At 43.8% G+C, this 14,165-nt stretch overlaps 1 long non-coding RNA gene across 1 annotated transcript; it reads right to left on the bottom strand.

Moving 5' to 3' along the window:
* Positions 1-838: 838 nt before the first annotated feature.
* LOC144613991 (uncharacterized) lies at positions 839-14,052 on the bottom strand. The gene is made up of 3 exons (XR_013551508.2): positions 13,827-14,052; positions 13,019-13,205; positions 839-1,083 (listed from the first exon to the last, which is right to left on the bottom strand). It is a non-coding gene; the product is annotated as an uncharacterized LOC144613991 (long non-coding RNA).
* Positions 14,053-14,165: the final 113 nt, after the last annotated feature.

Raw genomic sequence — 14,165 nt, forward strand, 5'->3', positions numbered from 1 at the left:
AATAAAAAGATTTGCCTAAAGAGATTATTACACATTTACACAAAGAGCCCTACATTTACACAATGATAAAGTGTTCCCATTTTACTAAGAGCCTCACCGCCTGCTTGGAGGCCGCGTGATCACCTCTTACTGAGCAGAGGGAGGCCCAGCAAGGTTTCGTATTCGCTCAGGTCTGTAGAACCAGGCCTAGGACTCAACTCTTCTGCTGTGCCCCCCATTCTTCTGAAGAGAATATTTGATGAGGCAGAGGCTGCAAATACTGACTGAAAAGAGATATTGATAATTGAAAAGAATTGTTCACAGATTAAAATTTTCCTTCAATTACTATTATTTGGTATTACTGTTCACAGCAGTCATTACTACCCTCTTCTGCTCTCCAGAAGGAAGACTCCAGAGTGTAGAGGTTTTGCTGTGTTGATCGCTATGTTCCTGAAACCATGGCTGACCTTCCGTAAGTACTAATTGAAACAAGCAAACAAAAAAATTAATCAATATGAATAATAAAAAGGTGATGTTATCAATTATGCCTCAGTAAAGCTGAAAAAAAAATACACTGAGAAAAATCCACTGCCCTTATTTTATTTTTTGTAAGTGAAGTTATGGGGGCGCCTGGGTGGCTCAGTAGGTTGAGCATCCGACTCTTGATTTCAGCTCAGGTCATGCTCCTAGGGTCGTGGGGTCAAGCCCCGCATCAGGTTCTGAGCTAAGTGTGGAGCCTGCTTAAGATTCTCTCTCTCTCTCTCTCTCTCTCTCTCTCTCTCTCTCTCTCTCTCCCCCTCTCCCCTGCTACACACACATTCTCTCTAAAATAAGTAAACAGATAAAATAAAGTGAAGTTATGTTAGATTGGATTTGTTTTATTCTATGACTGGATAAAAAGTATATAGATTCATTACAGCGTTTTCAAATGAAACAGAAAAGTGAAAAAACAAATGAACACGTCACACGCATTAGGACGGCACGCACAGAACAGAGGCCATGGGAGGACAGGGTGAGAAAGCGGCCGTGTGCAAGCCCAGAGGAGGGCTGTCACCGGACGTCAATCCTGACGACACCTTGATCTGGGACTCCCAGCCTCCAGAGCTGTGAGAAAACAAAAAGTAAAGCCTCTCAGTCTGTGGCATTTTGTGGCCACTGGAGCAGACAAATACAGGATACGCTTCTCCTGTATAGGTTCTCCTGAAATACAGGTTGCATTTCTGTTGCGTAAACACCTATGAGAGAGATTCCTTGGTCTTATGGTAGGTGTGTATTTAACTTGACAAGAAATTGCCAAACTGTTTTCCAGAGTCGCTGCATCATTTCGTGTTGACATCAGCTGTAGTTGCCCCACATCCTCGTCAACATTCGGTGTTACCTGGTGAGGCCTTTGCTTTTTTGTTTTTTGTTTGTTTTAATTTTAGCTATCCTGGTGGGATATACTGGTATCTAATTATGGTACTATTTTACATTTTCCTTTTCTTTTTTAATTTTTTTTTTTTTTTTTGAGAGAGAGACAGAGAGCGAGAGAGAGATCAAGTGGGAGAAAGGGCCAGAGGGAGAGACAGAGAGGGAGAGAGAGATCCTCAAGCAGGCTCCATAATGAGCGAGAGAGAGAGAGAGAGAGAAAGAGAGATGCGTGCATGCATGAATAGGGGAGGGACAGAGAGAGAGGAAGACACAGAATCCGAAGCAGGCTCCAGGCTCTGAGCTGTCAGCACAGCCCAATGCGGGGCTCAAACCCATGAACTGTGAGATCATGACCTGAACCGAAGTCGGATGCTTAACCGACTGAGCCACCCAGGCACCCTGCTAAGTTTTTATTTTTAATAAAGTCTAATTTATAAGGTTTTTCTGTTATGGTTCATGCTTTTTGGGTTCTAAGAAATCTTTACCTAAACAAAAATGACAAAGGTTTTCCCCTACATTTCTTTCAGAAGTTTTATAGTTTTTTGAAAGTTTATTTATTTTGAGAGAGACAGGGACAGAGCACACAAGTGGGGGAGGGGCAGAGAGAGAGGGAGACAGAGAGAATCCCAAGCGGCCTCTGCACTCCTAGTGCAGAGCCCGATGTGGGACTCGAACCCACGCACTGTGAGGTCATGACCTGAGCTGAAATCAAGAGCCAGATGCTTAACCAACTCAGCCACCTAGGCGCCCCAAAGTTTTATGATTTTTAACTTTTACATTGAGGCGTATGATCCACTTTGAATTAATTATGGCACATGATGAGAGGTAAGAATTGAGTTCATGTTTTTCCACAAGGATATCCTATTATTCTGGCAACATTATTATTTTTTGTAAGTAATCTCCACACCCAACATAGGGCTCAAACTCACAGCCCCAAGATCAAGAGTTACATGCTCTACTAACCGAACCACCCAGTCGCTCCTCTAGCAATATTGTTTAAAAGACCATCCTTTTCTTCTTTGTCAAAAATGAATTGACATTATTATATGTAAGTCTATTTCTGGACTCCCTATTCTGTCCCATCCATATGCCTATCTTTACATCAACACCACGCTGTCTTAATTACTATAGCCTTACAGTAAATCTTGAAATCTGGTAAAGTTCCCCATTCCTATTCTTTCTTAAGTTTGTTTTGGCTGATCTAGATTTTTTTCTATTTCTCCACAAATTTTAGAATAAACCCATCAATTTCTATTAAAAAAAAAAACAAAACAACAAACCCAAACAACCTACTGACATCATGACCAAGACTATGTTAAATCTATAGATGATTTGGGGGAGAATTGACATAACAATAATGAGTTTCTATGCATAAACACGATACATCTAACCATTTATTTAAGTCTTCTATAATTTTTCTTGGAAATATTTTGTAATGTTCAATATTCGGTCTTTGCATTCAGTTTGTTAGATTTACCCCTAATATTTATTTTAATGTTACTACAGGGGCACAACGGTGGCTTAGTCTGTTGAGTGTTGGACTTCAGCTCAGGTCACGATCTCATGGTTCATGAGTTCGAGCCCCACATCAGGCTCACTGCCGTCAGCCGGTTAGCACAGAGCCCGCTTTGGATCCTCTGTCCCCCTCTCTCTCCCCTCTCCCACTTGTGCTTTCCCAAAAATAAATAAGTATTTTTTAAAAATATTACTTCAAATGGCATTTTAAGAGCTTTTTATTTATTTATTTTTATTTTACATCTAAGTCAGTTAGCACATAGTGCAACAACGATTTCAGGAGTAGAACGCAGTGATTCATCCCCTATGTATAACACCCAGTGCTCATCTCAAGTGTCCTCTTTAATGCCCCTTGCCCATTTAGCCCATCCCTCCACCCACAACCCCTCCAGCAACCCTCAGTTTGTTCTCTGTATCTGAGTCTCTTATGTCTTGTCCCCCTCCCTGTTTTTATATTATTTTTGCTTCCCTTCCCTTCTGTTCATCTGTTTTGTGTCTTAAATTCCACATATGAGTGAAATCATATGATGTTTGTCTTTCTCTGACTAATCTCACTTAGCATAATACCCTCTAGTTCCATCCACGTTGTTGCAAATGGCAAGATTTCATTCTTTTTGACTGCAAAAACTTTTTATTTGAAATGGTCTGTTGCTAGTGTATAGAAATACCATTGTTTCTCTGAATCTTGCAACTAGAACTCATTAGTTCTAGTGGCTTTTTAAATTTTTTTTTAACGTTCATTCATTTTTGGGGGGGGAGGGAGAGAGAGAGAGAGAGAGAGAGAGAGAGAGAGAGAGAGGGAGAGAAACAGCGTGAGTGGAGGAAGGGCAGAGAGATCTAGTAGCTTTTTTGTAGATTCCTTAGGATTTTTCACATACAGCCCCATTTGTGAACGAGACAGTTGTGTTTCTTCCTTTCCAGTCTTCCTTGCCTTATTGCACTGACCAGCACCTCCAGAACAATGTGAAAGAGACACGATGAGGGTAGACATCTTTGTCTTGTTCCTTACCTTCGGAAGAATATATTCACCATTAAGTAATATGTTAGCTTTAGGCTTGTTTTCTTTTGTTCTGTATGCTTTGGTATCTTGTTAAATCCTGCTGTGACTCAGAACATGGTCACTGTAAATATCTCACATGTGAATGAAAAGAACATTATCCATCTAGCTACCTATTGAGATCTCCTACATTTTCTCATTTTAACACTTCCCCACATGTCTTATATGCGTATTACATTAACATCTTAGAGTTGTATCACCCCAATAGATCATATATATATTTTTTTAATTAATTAACTTTGTTTCCATCTTGGAAAACTTTAGTTATCAGTATAAAAAGGCTTCCTCATTCTGTTTTCTTCCTCCTTCCTTCTGAATGCCATTAGGTGGCATTTCATCATACGGATGGACCACACTTGACTTAACCAGTGTATCCCACTTTGAAGGGTATTTTTTGTTTTGGGAGTTTTGTTTTTTAATCAGGAAGGCAAATTTCTCTCTCTCTCTCTCTCTCTCTTTTCCCTTTTCTTCTTCTTAACCTTTTGACCCCTTTCTCTCATTTCTCCCACTCTCCACCCTTGCCTCTGGCAGCTATCAGCAGTCTGTACTCTGTATCCAGGAGCTTGGCTTGTTGTTGATGTTGTGTGAGATTCCACATAGAAAAGAGAAGCATGGTATTTGTCTCTCTCTGACTTATTTCACTTAGCATAATGCCCTCAAAGTCCATCAGTGTTGCAGTAAATGGCAAGGATTTGTTTTTTTTTTTTTTTTAACATTTATTTTTGAGACAGAGAGAGACAGAGCATGAATGGGAGAGGGGCAGAGAGAGAGGGAGACACAGAATCTGAAACAGGCTCTGGGCTCTGAGCTGGCAGCACAGAGCCCGACGCGGGGCTCGAACTCACAGACTGTGAGATCATGACCCGAGCTGAAGTCGGACGCTCAACCGACTGAGCCACCCAGGCGCCCCAGGATTTATTCTTTTTGATGGCTAAGTAACATTTCTTGGTATATACCACATTCCATTGCATACACCACAATTTCCTTATCCGTTCATCCATCGATGGACAATTAAGTTGTTTCCATATCCTGGCTATTGTAACTAATGCTGCAATGAACATGAAGGTCCACGTATCCTTTCGAATTAGGGTTTTCATTTTCTTCTGACCAATACCCAAATGTGGAGTTGCCGGATCGTATGGTAGTTCTATTTTTAATATTTTGAGAAAACTCCATAGTGGTTTTCAGAGTGGCTGAGCCAATTTACATTCCCACCAGTGAGGCACGAGGGTTCCCTTTTCTCCACATCCCCGCCAACATTTACTATTTCTGGTCTTTAGCCATTCACTTTACAGCCATTCTAACAGGTATGGGTGGTATCTCACCATGGTTTTGATTTGCACTCCCCTGACGATTAATGATGTTGAGCATCATTTCATGTACCTGTTGGCCATCTGTATGTCTTCTTTGGGAAAGTGAAATTCCATTGTATGAATATACTACATTCTGTTTATCTATTCATCTGTCGAAGGAGGTTTGAGTTGTTTCCACCTTTTGGGTATTATGAACGATGTTGCTATAAACACTCACGTCCAAGTTTTTGTGTAGACCTAAGTTTTCCGTTCCCTGGGGTATATACCTAGCATTGGAACTGGGTTATATGGTAACACTATGTTTCATTGAGAAATCGCCGGATTGTTCTAAAATTACTGCACCATTTTACATTTCCACCGGAAGTGCATGAGAATCCCAGTTCCTCCACATCTTCACCAACACTTGTGTGATCTGACTTTATTGTAACCTTCTTACTTTCCAATTTTTCTTTTTCCCTACCTCCTTCACTCACTTCTCTATTTCCTCCCCTCATTTGGACAAATCTTCAGAATTTCTTTTCTTTTTAAATATTTTTTAACACTTATTCATTTTTGAGAGACAGAGAGAGACAGAGCATGAGTGGGGAAGGGGCAGAGAGAGAGGGAGACACAGAATCAAAAGCAGGCTCCAGGCTCTGAGCTGTCAGCACAGAGCCCCATGTGGGGCTCAAACCCACGAACCACAGGTTCATGACTTGAACTGAAGTCAGACACTTAACCGACTGAGCCACCTTGGCGCTCTTAACTCTTCAGAATTTCTAATATTACTGAGACCCTAAAATAGTTCCACCCAGGAACCCTTTCCCTTGTATTAGATCCTAAACTTCTCTTCAGTTAAAGTCGCTACCGGCCTCTAACTCATTTCTACTATGCGCATTTTTGGATTTCTAATCCTCAACAGCCAAGCCCCCATCTAAATGCACTGCACCCTGTCAGTGTTTCTGATCTCAGGGTTTGAAAAGAATCTTCAAAGTTTCTTAGTCTTGTTCATTTTATGAAAGAAGGATGTGGAGAGAAGACTGAATAAAAAGAAGGTGGGAAATAAGAGAAGGGAAGCAGAGGGAGGAGACAGGAGGGAAGCACCAAGCTTATGCCTGACATTTTACATAATCTTATTCAAATCTCACAACGACCCCAAAAGATTGGTGTTACCTTTCCCCTGTTTCAAAAATGAGGGGACTGAAGCTAAGAGAAGTTAATTATTTTGTTTGAGGTCCCCCAACCTGTGAGAGTCGAACTTAGCTACTTGCAACTACAAATCCTGTGGTCCAGGAAACTCGAATTTCAAGGAGAAGAATGACCCTCATGGGTGTATGATTACCTTATTCCTCGGTCCTGGGACAGACATACCCTGGATGGACCACGGTTCCAGCAGTGAAGGGGGATTATTAGGAGAATAACACAGTGTCTTGTTTCTGAAGGGAAGTCAGTGCTGTGATGGGAGCAGTTTTGTCTCAAAGGACAGGAGATGCCTCTGGCTAGGAGAAAATAGGCTGGGAAGTATGTCCCTCCAGCAAGGTTATGGTATTTGTCGCCTGGAAGGAACTCCAGAGTTAGATATGTGAGACAGTATAGAAAATTCCAGGAGGAAACTTCAGAACATGGGTTACCTCAGAGCAAAGGAAGCTACTCATATTTCTACAAATTATTCAAAGAGCAGTAGCGGGTGCCTGGGTGGCTCAGTTGGTTAAGCGGCTGACTTCAGCTCAGGTCATGATCTCACAATTCGTGAGTTCAAGCCCCACCTCAGGCTCTGTGCCAACAGCTCGGAGCCTGGAGCCTGCTTTGGATTGTGTGTGTGTGTGTGTGTGTGTGTGTGTCTCTCTCTGCCCCTCCCCTGCTCGCACTGTATCTCTCTCTCAAAAAATAAATAAACATTAAAAAAAGATAAAACAAGATCAGTAGCAATTTATAAAAACAGAACAAGGTCATTACACAACCAAGTTCATTTGTTTCATTTTTGCCTTTGACTTGTAGGTCTTGCTTTTGAAAATATTTTTGAAAAATTAAATCTTGTTGCATAACTAACAAAGTCAAACCGTTAAACCATAATCAGAGAGAAGTCTGATCTCCATCTCTATCTCTGTTCCATTCCCTCCCCCTAGAGGTAATCAGCATTTTTTGTTTTTTAATTTGTTCTTTTAACTTTGTTTTTTATCTTTCTATTTCAATTTCTTTCTTTCTTTTCTTTCTTTCTCTCTCTCTTTTTTTTTTTTTTTTTTTTTTTTAAAGTAATCTCTGTGCCCAAGGTGGGGCTCGAACTCATGACCCTGAGTTGCATGCTCTACTTACTAAGCCAGCCAGGGACCCCTTATGTATTTTTAAAAAATATATAAGGTAGGGGCGCCTGCCTGGCTCAGTCAGTGGAGCATACAATTCTTAATCTCAACGTTGTAAATTCGAGTCCCACGTTTGTTGGTGTAGAGAGTATTAAAAGATGAAATCTTAAAATACGGGATATTCATTTCCTCTTCCCCTTTTAGTTAAACGGTAGTATATTACCTTAGTTTGGCAATCCTGCTTTTTTCCACTGGATATCATGTCATAGCAGTACATAGAGGTATTTCTTACTTGTTTTTAGAGCTATGTACTAATTCTAGTATGTGAATGGGTCCTAGTTTATGAAAGCATTCTGTGACGGATGATCGTTGAAGTTGTTTCCACTTTTTTGGTTTTGCAAACAGTGGTCACTGAGTAACCTTATGTATCTTTTTGTATTTTTGTCAGTGGATCTTTAGGCTTGAGGCCTAAAAGTGGGATATTTGGATCAACAGGTTAATATCTATGCAATTTTACTAGATAGTGCCAAATTCCCCTCGCCCTGGATTATACCATTTTTGCGTTCCCACCAGCAAAAAATTAAAGTGCTTGTTCCCTGACTGCTTTGTCAACACGTTTTGCTGTCTAAACTTTTAGATTTCTGCCAATCTGAGAGTTGGGGAATAGTATCTTCGTGCAGTTTTCATTTGCATTTCCTTTAAGTGTGACTGTACATCTTTTCACATATTTAAAGGTCCTTTATTTTCATTATTGTGTGTGTGTGAATTGTGTGTGTATATCTCCTATTTTCCACAAAGTGATGGTTTTCCTTTTCTTCTCCAAGTGATGAAGCCCTTCGTCTATTTATGAAGGATACTGATGGTGATGTGCTGAGAGCCCGCCTACAAGCGCCGATTGTTAAATCGTCAGGAATTTTGTGACCCAGCTGATGTCACATGGGTACAGGTGAGCGCATTTTGGCAACTTAAAATCTACTGTGGTGGGAGGGGTTTACACGATGGCGATTGGCAAAGACTGTGAACCAGGAGTCCTCCTTGCTCTCCAGAACACAATCAGACAACATTAATCCTTTGTACGTCGGAAATACCTATCGCAGTTTTTAACTTGTCTTTTTATTTTGCTTATGATGTGTTTCGCTAATGCAAAAATTTTATTGTCACTGTTGTTTTGTATAGTCCAAATTTCAGTCTTTTCCTTAATTGCCTCCAGATTTTGAGTTCAGGAAGTTTCCCCAATTCCTTAATTACGGAGGAATCCGCTCTTACTTCCTTCTAGTAATTATACAGCTTTGTTTCTTTAAAAAGTTTTTAAATCTTTGACCCATCCGGAATTCATCTTGTGTAGAGAAACGGATATGACTGTCTGGCTACCTATTTACCCCAATACTATTTACAAAGAAGGACTTTTTCCTCCATTGATTTCAGATGCGACCTTTATCACATATTAAATTTCCAGATGCAATTATGTTTGGATTTTCTACTCTGTTTCATTGATCTATGTATTCATGTCCCAATACCATCATCTTAGTGTACAAGCTTACAATGTTTTTTTAAAAATTTTTTTAATGTTTATTTACTTTTGAGAGAGAGACGGAGTATGAGTGGGGGAGGGCAGAGAGAGAGAGGGAGACACAGAATCCGAAGCAGGCTCCAGGCTCCGAGCTGTCAGCGCAGAGCCTAATGTGGTGCTCGAACCCACAAACCCTGAGATCATGACCTGAGCCCGAGTCAACCGCTTAACCGACTGGGCCACCCAGGAGCCCCAAGTCTTATAATGTTTTAATGACTGGTAGGGCTGGCCTCATTTTCTTCTTTCTCAGAGCTTTCCCAAATATTCTCATTGATTTAATTTTCCAAGACTCCTTCTTCTGTTGCTTTTGCAAAGTGTTTTAAAAAAAAATATGGGCTTGGGCCACCTGGGTGGCTCAGTGGGTTAGCGTTCAACTTCGACTCAGGTCATGATCTCACAGTTCACGAGTTCAACCCCGCAACGGGCTCTGTGCTGATAGCTCAGAGCCTGGAGCCTGCTTCGGATTCTGTCTCCCTCTCTCTCTACCCCTCCCTCACTCTCGCTCTGTCGCTCTCTCAAAAATAAACAAACATTTTAAAAAACAACAACAACAACATGGCCTTGTATTTTCTGACTTCTGCCTCCTCTGTAGGGTCCATAACCCTACTTTAGTTGAGACCTTCTCTTTCTTTTTCCCCTGATGTTCTTGTCCTGGATAAGGTGAATTCTACTCACAGACGTTTCCTCGGACAGAAAGCATTATGTAAACTTCATCTAGCATTGTGAATCACTAACTCTGTTCCTGAGTAGCTATGGGATCTGGGGGCAAAACCATCTCCAGATTTTTTCAACTATACATTGAAAATAAAAAATAACCTATTTCATAGGGGGTTTGTTTTGTGCAATTAGAAATAATTTTCAGGCAGTTCTCAGTCCTACCTGTCAGTAGAATTTGACTCACTTAATTACTCCCTCCTTGGAACACAACTGGCTGACTTCCAGCTGACCCCACACTCACCCTAACTAACTTACCTTCCCCCTCAGGCTCCCTCAGTGTTGCCTCCTCAGCCTAGAAAGTGGGGGGACTCCAGAATTCAGATTTCAGACCTCTTCTCCTCTCATCTAAATTCACTCCCCTAGTGAGTTTATACTATCTTCAGAATTTAAAGGATGACTCCCGGGGGCCTAGGTGGCTCAGTCGGTGACACGGTTACACGTCAGATTCTTGGTTTCGGCTCAAGTCATAATCCCAGGGATGGAACCCGATGTCAGGCTCCTCGCTGAGCACGGAGCCTGCTTAGGATTCTCTCTCTCTCTCTCTCTCTCTCTCTCTCTCTCTGCCCTTCCCCTGTAATCCCCCCCCCCAAATTTAAATAAATAAACATTCCCAAATTTTGTATCTCCAGCCCAGACCTGCACTACATACTCAAAATCTGTACACCTAACTGCTTCCTTATCAACTCCCACTGGACGTCTCAAAGATATTACCACTTTAATGTATCCCAAAACAACTCTAATATTCTCCCCCAAACCTGTTTCCCTTACGGTCCTCCCAATCATCTCAGTTAATGACAATTCTGTTCTTCTAGCAGCTGGTGGGGGGGGGGCACTTTTTGTCCACTCTCTGATCCACCTACCCCTGGGTTCATCCATGTGGCCACAAGTGGCAGTGATGAGTTCTTGGACTGGTGGGGGTTCGGAGTTAACAGCCAAGAAAGAATTCTTGAGACGTCTTCGGTGCAAAAGGGTGATTTTACTGGGGCGCCTGGGTAGCTCAGTCAGTTAAATGTCCGACTTCGGCTCAGGTCATGATCTCACAGTTCGTGAGTTTGAGCCCCACATCGGGCTCTGTGCTGACAGCCCAGGGCCTGGTGCCTGCTTCAGATTCTGTGTCTCCCTCTCTCTCTGCCCCTCCCCTACTCATGCTCTGTCTCTCTAAAATGAGCAAATGTCAAAAAACAATTTTTTTTTAATTTTTTTTTTTAAATGGCCATTTTATTAAAGCACAGGGATAGGATTCAAGGACAGAAAGAGCTGCACGAGGGTTGTGCAGAGTGACCAGTTATATACTATGGAGTTGGGGAAACAGAGTCAAATGGGAGGCCTCCAGAGGGACTGTGATGTGCTAAGGAGGACTCCCAGGACACCTGAGGCCTTGCTGTCTTCAAGCAAAGGTGGTTTTCCCTCTAGTGAGGCATTAACATCAGGACAGCAGGGGGTTTCTGGAGAAACGTTCTATTCTGTATGTGCCTCAAGTATTTGCCAATGGGCTGCAGGTTATAAGGAAGTTTAATCTTACCTGCCATTTCCTTCTTGCCTTTGTTCCCACATCACTGTGGACGGGAGGGTGACGTTGGGGCTCCAGGATATGAGGTTTCTGGAGATTAGGCTGTTGATAAGATTGCCTTTTTCTTGGAATTTACTAAGATATTTGTAAACTGATGGAGACTCCCGTCAGCAGGACTGGGGTCTCCATCAGTTAAGTATTTGTTTTCTTTCCTCCCCTTTGTCCTTGGGCAGCCAAGGTGCCTGAGGAATGCCACCAGTATCCAACCTGGGGCGGGGGAGGGGGGTGATGCCAGCTTGTGCTTCCCCCTCGGCTCGCCTGATGCTCTCTCATCACCAGCTCAGCTTTTCCAGGCCGGAATGACTGTGACGGCCCGGCGTCCCGCCACAGGGTCTATCTCAGGCTTCTTCAGACCCTGACTTCTGCAGGATTCCTAGAAGGCAAGCCCCAGCACACAAGCCCTTCCTGAATCTCTTGTCCACGTACATCCTCTGAGGTATTACCGTGAACTCAGAGCCCTTACCGCACTAGGCCCCGCGAATGCCTATGTATGGAGAAATGCCCCCGTTAGGCCCAGCCGCCCAGACACCTCCCACAGCTCGGCACTTACTTACTCATTTGTCATCAACGAACTTTAGCAAAGCTGCAATTAGTCGACAGCTTTGTGGGGCCTGTTGATGTGACCGCAACACTCAGCTTTTTTTCTCCCCGATGACAGGATGATTCCTCTGCTGTTTTGTTTGTTTGTCTAAACATTTTTTTTTTTTTCTAAGCCAAACTTCCTCAAGATTTTCTTTTAGGGCCCTTTTGCAGCTAAAAGCTCAAATGTTCCCGGCGTTGGAGATTAGAAGTACTTTCTCTACACCTTCAGGTTTTCTAGTGTTTCCCCACGTGGACTTGTGCAGACTTTTCCCTTCTTTTGTCACTTCTGTTTTGTAAGTTTTCCACTCCTTTCGTTTGTGTTCTTTTTCCTTACGTAATCCCTTCCTTGGCTTTCCTTGGGTTATTTTGATGGCCTTTGTCTAACTACGTGAACTGAATGTGTAAGTCATTTGTTTTCATTCCTTTTTTTTTTTTTTTTTTAATTTTTAAATGTTTATCTTTGATCTCTCTCAAAGAGAGAGAGAGAGACAGAGTGTGAGCGAGAGAGGGGCAGAGAGAGAGGGAGACAGAATCTGAGGCAGGCTCCAGGCTCTGAGCTGTCAGCACAGAGCCTGACGGCGGGGCTTGAACTCACGAGATCATGACCTGAGCCTAAGTTGAACGCTCAACCCACTGAGCCACTGAAGCACCCCTGTTTTCATTCTTTCTTAATCATGAATAAATATCACAAGCTATTCAATGTTTTCCTTCCTCCTTTCCTTCCTTCCTTCCTTCCTTCCTCCTTCCTTCCTTCAAATGTTTATTTTTGAGAGTGGGGGAGGGCCGGGGGGGGGGGGGAGATACAGAATCTGAAACAGGCTCCAGGTTCTGAGCTGTCAGCATAGAGCCCAATGAGGGCTCGAACTCATGAACTGTGAGATCATGACCTGAGGCAAAGTAGGATGCTTAAGAGACTGAGCCACCCAGGAGCCCCATCTAAGTGCAGTGCCTCCTACCCATTAAACGCCCCCTCCAGCCCCCCAGCCCCCACCCCGCCATCCAGTCCCCCAGCTCAGATACACTTACCCTGTGGCTGGCATTGTAGTGGACACACGTTATTTTAACAACTCATACCAATCTTCCAGGCCCGTGTTACAGGTGAAATAAGCACTCACATGTCTGTCTTGCAATGCCTGGCTGACTCAGTCAAAACAGCATGCAACTCTTGATCTCAGAGTCATGAGTTCGAGCCCCACCTTGGGTGTGGAGATTACTAAAAAGAAAAATAAGTAAACTTAAAAAAAAAAAAGTCAGTCTTGTGTTTCCTTTCCTGGAATAGAAATATTTGAACAGTTTTAAGGCTTTGCCCCCTAACCGTGCCTTCCTCCCTCGGTCCTCTAACTCAACACCCAGAGCAAATGCCATCTCTGCAAAGTAAAGGTTCCTAAAGCACTGCCCACCTGATCTAACACAGCCTCCCTCCACACTTTCACACGTTCTATTTTGTTCCTAACACTGATCTCAAATTATCTTGCTCGTTTATTTGTTTCCTTGAGACGACCTGCCTCCACCACTAAACTTAAACTTCCAGGAACAGAAACTTGGTGTTGTTCAACACCGCATTGCCGAGGCTTCACTGAAGAAATACCCGTGGCATCAATGCGTTGCCGAAAGCAGAGACTGGAGCTTGTGCAGGAGCCGGCACTTCGAGACTCCGCTAAAAGTAACAACAGCTACTCTTGAATCTGAAAGCGTGATCCTGGGAGATCAGAGGCACCCCTCCACGGCTGGGACTCAGGGCACCTCACTGAATTTCGGCTGGGTGTCCCCTCCTGTGGTGGGGGGGAGGAAACGAGCCTAGTCACCCATTGTGATTCTACGCACAACAACGTACCTTAAAACCTGCGCGAAAGCAAGCGGGGAGGAGGAGCGGTCGCCCGGCCGCAGAGGAGCGGGGGAGGTGCCGGCTGGGGGTGGGGGAGGAGGGAACAGTCTGGAGACCCGGGAGAGGGGGCGAGGGGGCGCAGGGGTGGGGAGGGGCGCGAGGGAGGGCCGGGGCGGGACGGGCGCGGAGCTGGGGGAGGCGGAGGGCACGCGGGGGCGCCGACGAGACCTCCGGGGCCCCGGCGGGGGCGGGGGCGGCGGCGGAGGGGGAGGGGCGGAGGCGCGCCGGCGGGGGTCGCTGAGGCCGCGGCGAGGGCCGCGCGGGCGGGGCGCGCGGGCGGGGGCGCCG

The sequence above is a fragment of the Panthera onca genome, chromosome D4, assembly GCF_046562875.1.
Source record: "Panthera onca isolate mPanOnc1 chromosome D4, mPanOnc1 haplotype 2, whole genome shotgun sequence".
Lineage (NCBI taxonomy): Eukaryota > Metazoa > Chordata > Mammalia > Carnivora > Felidae > Panthera > Panthera onca.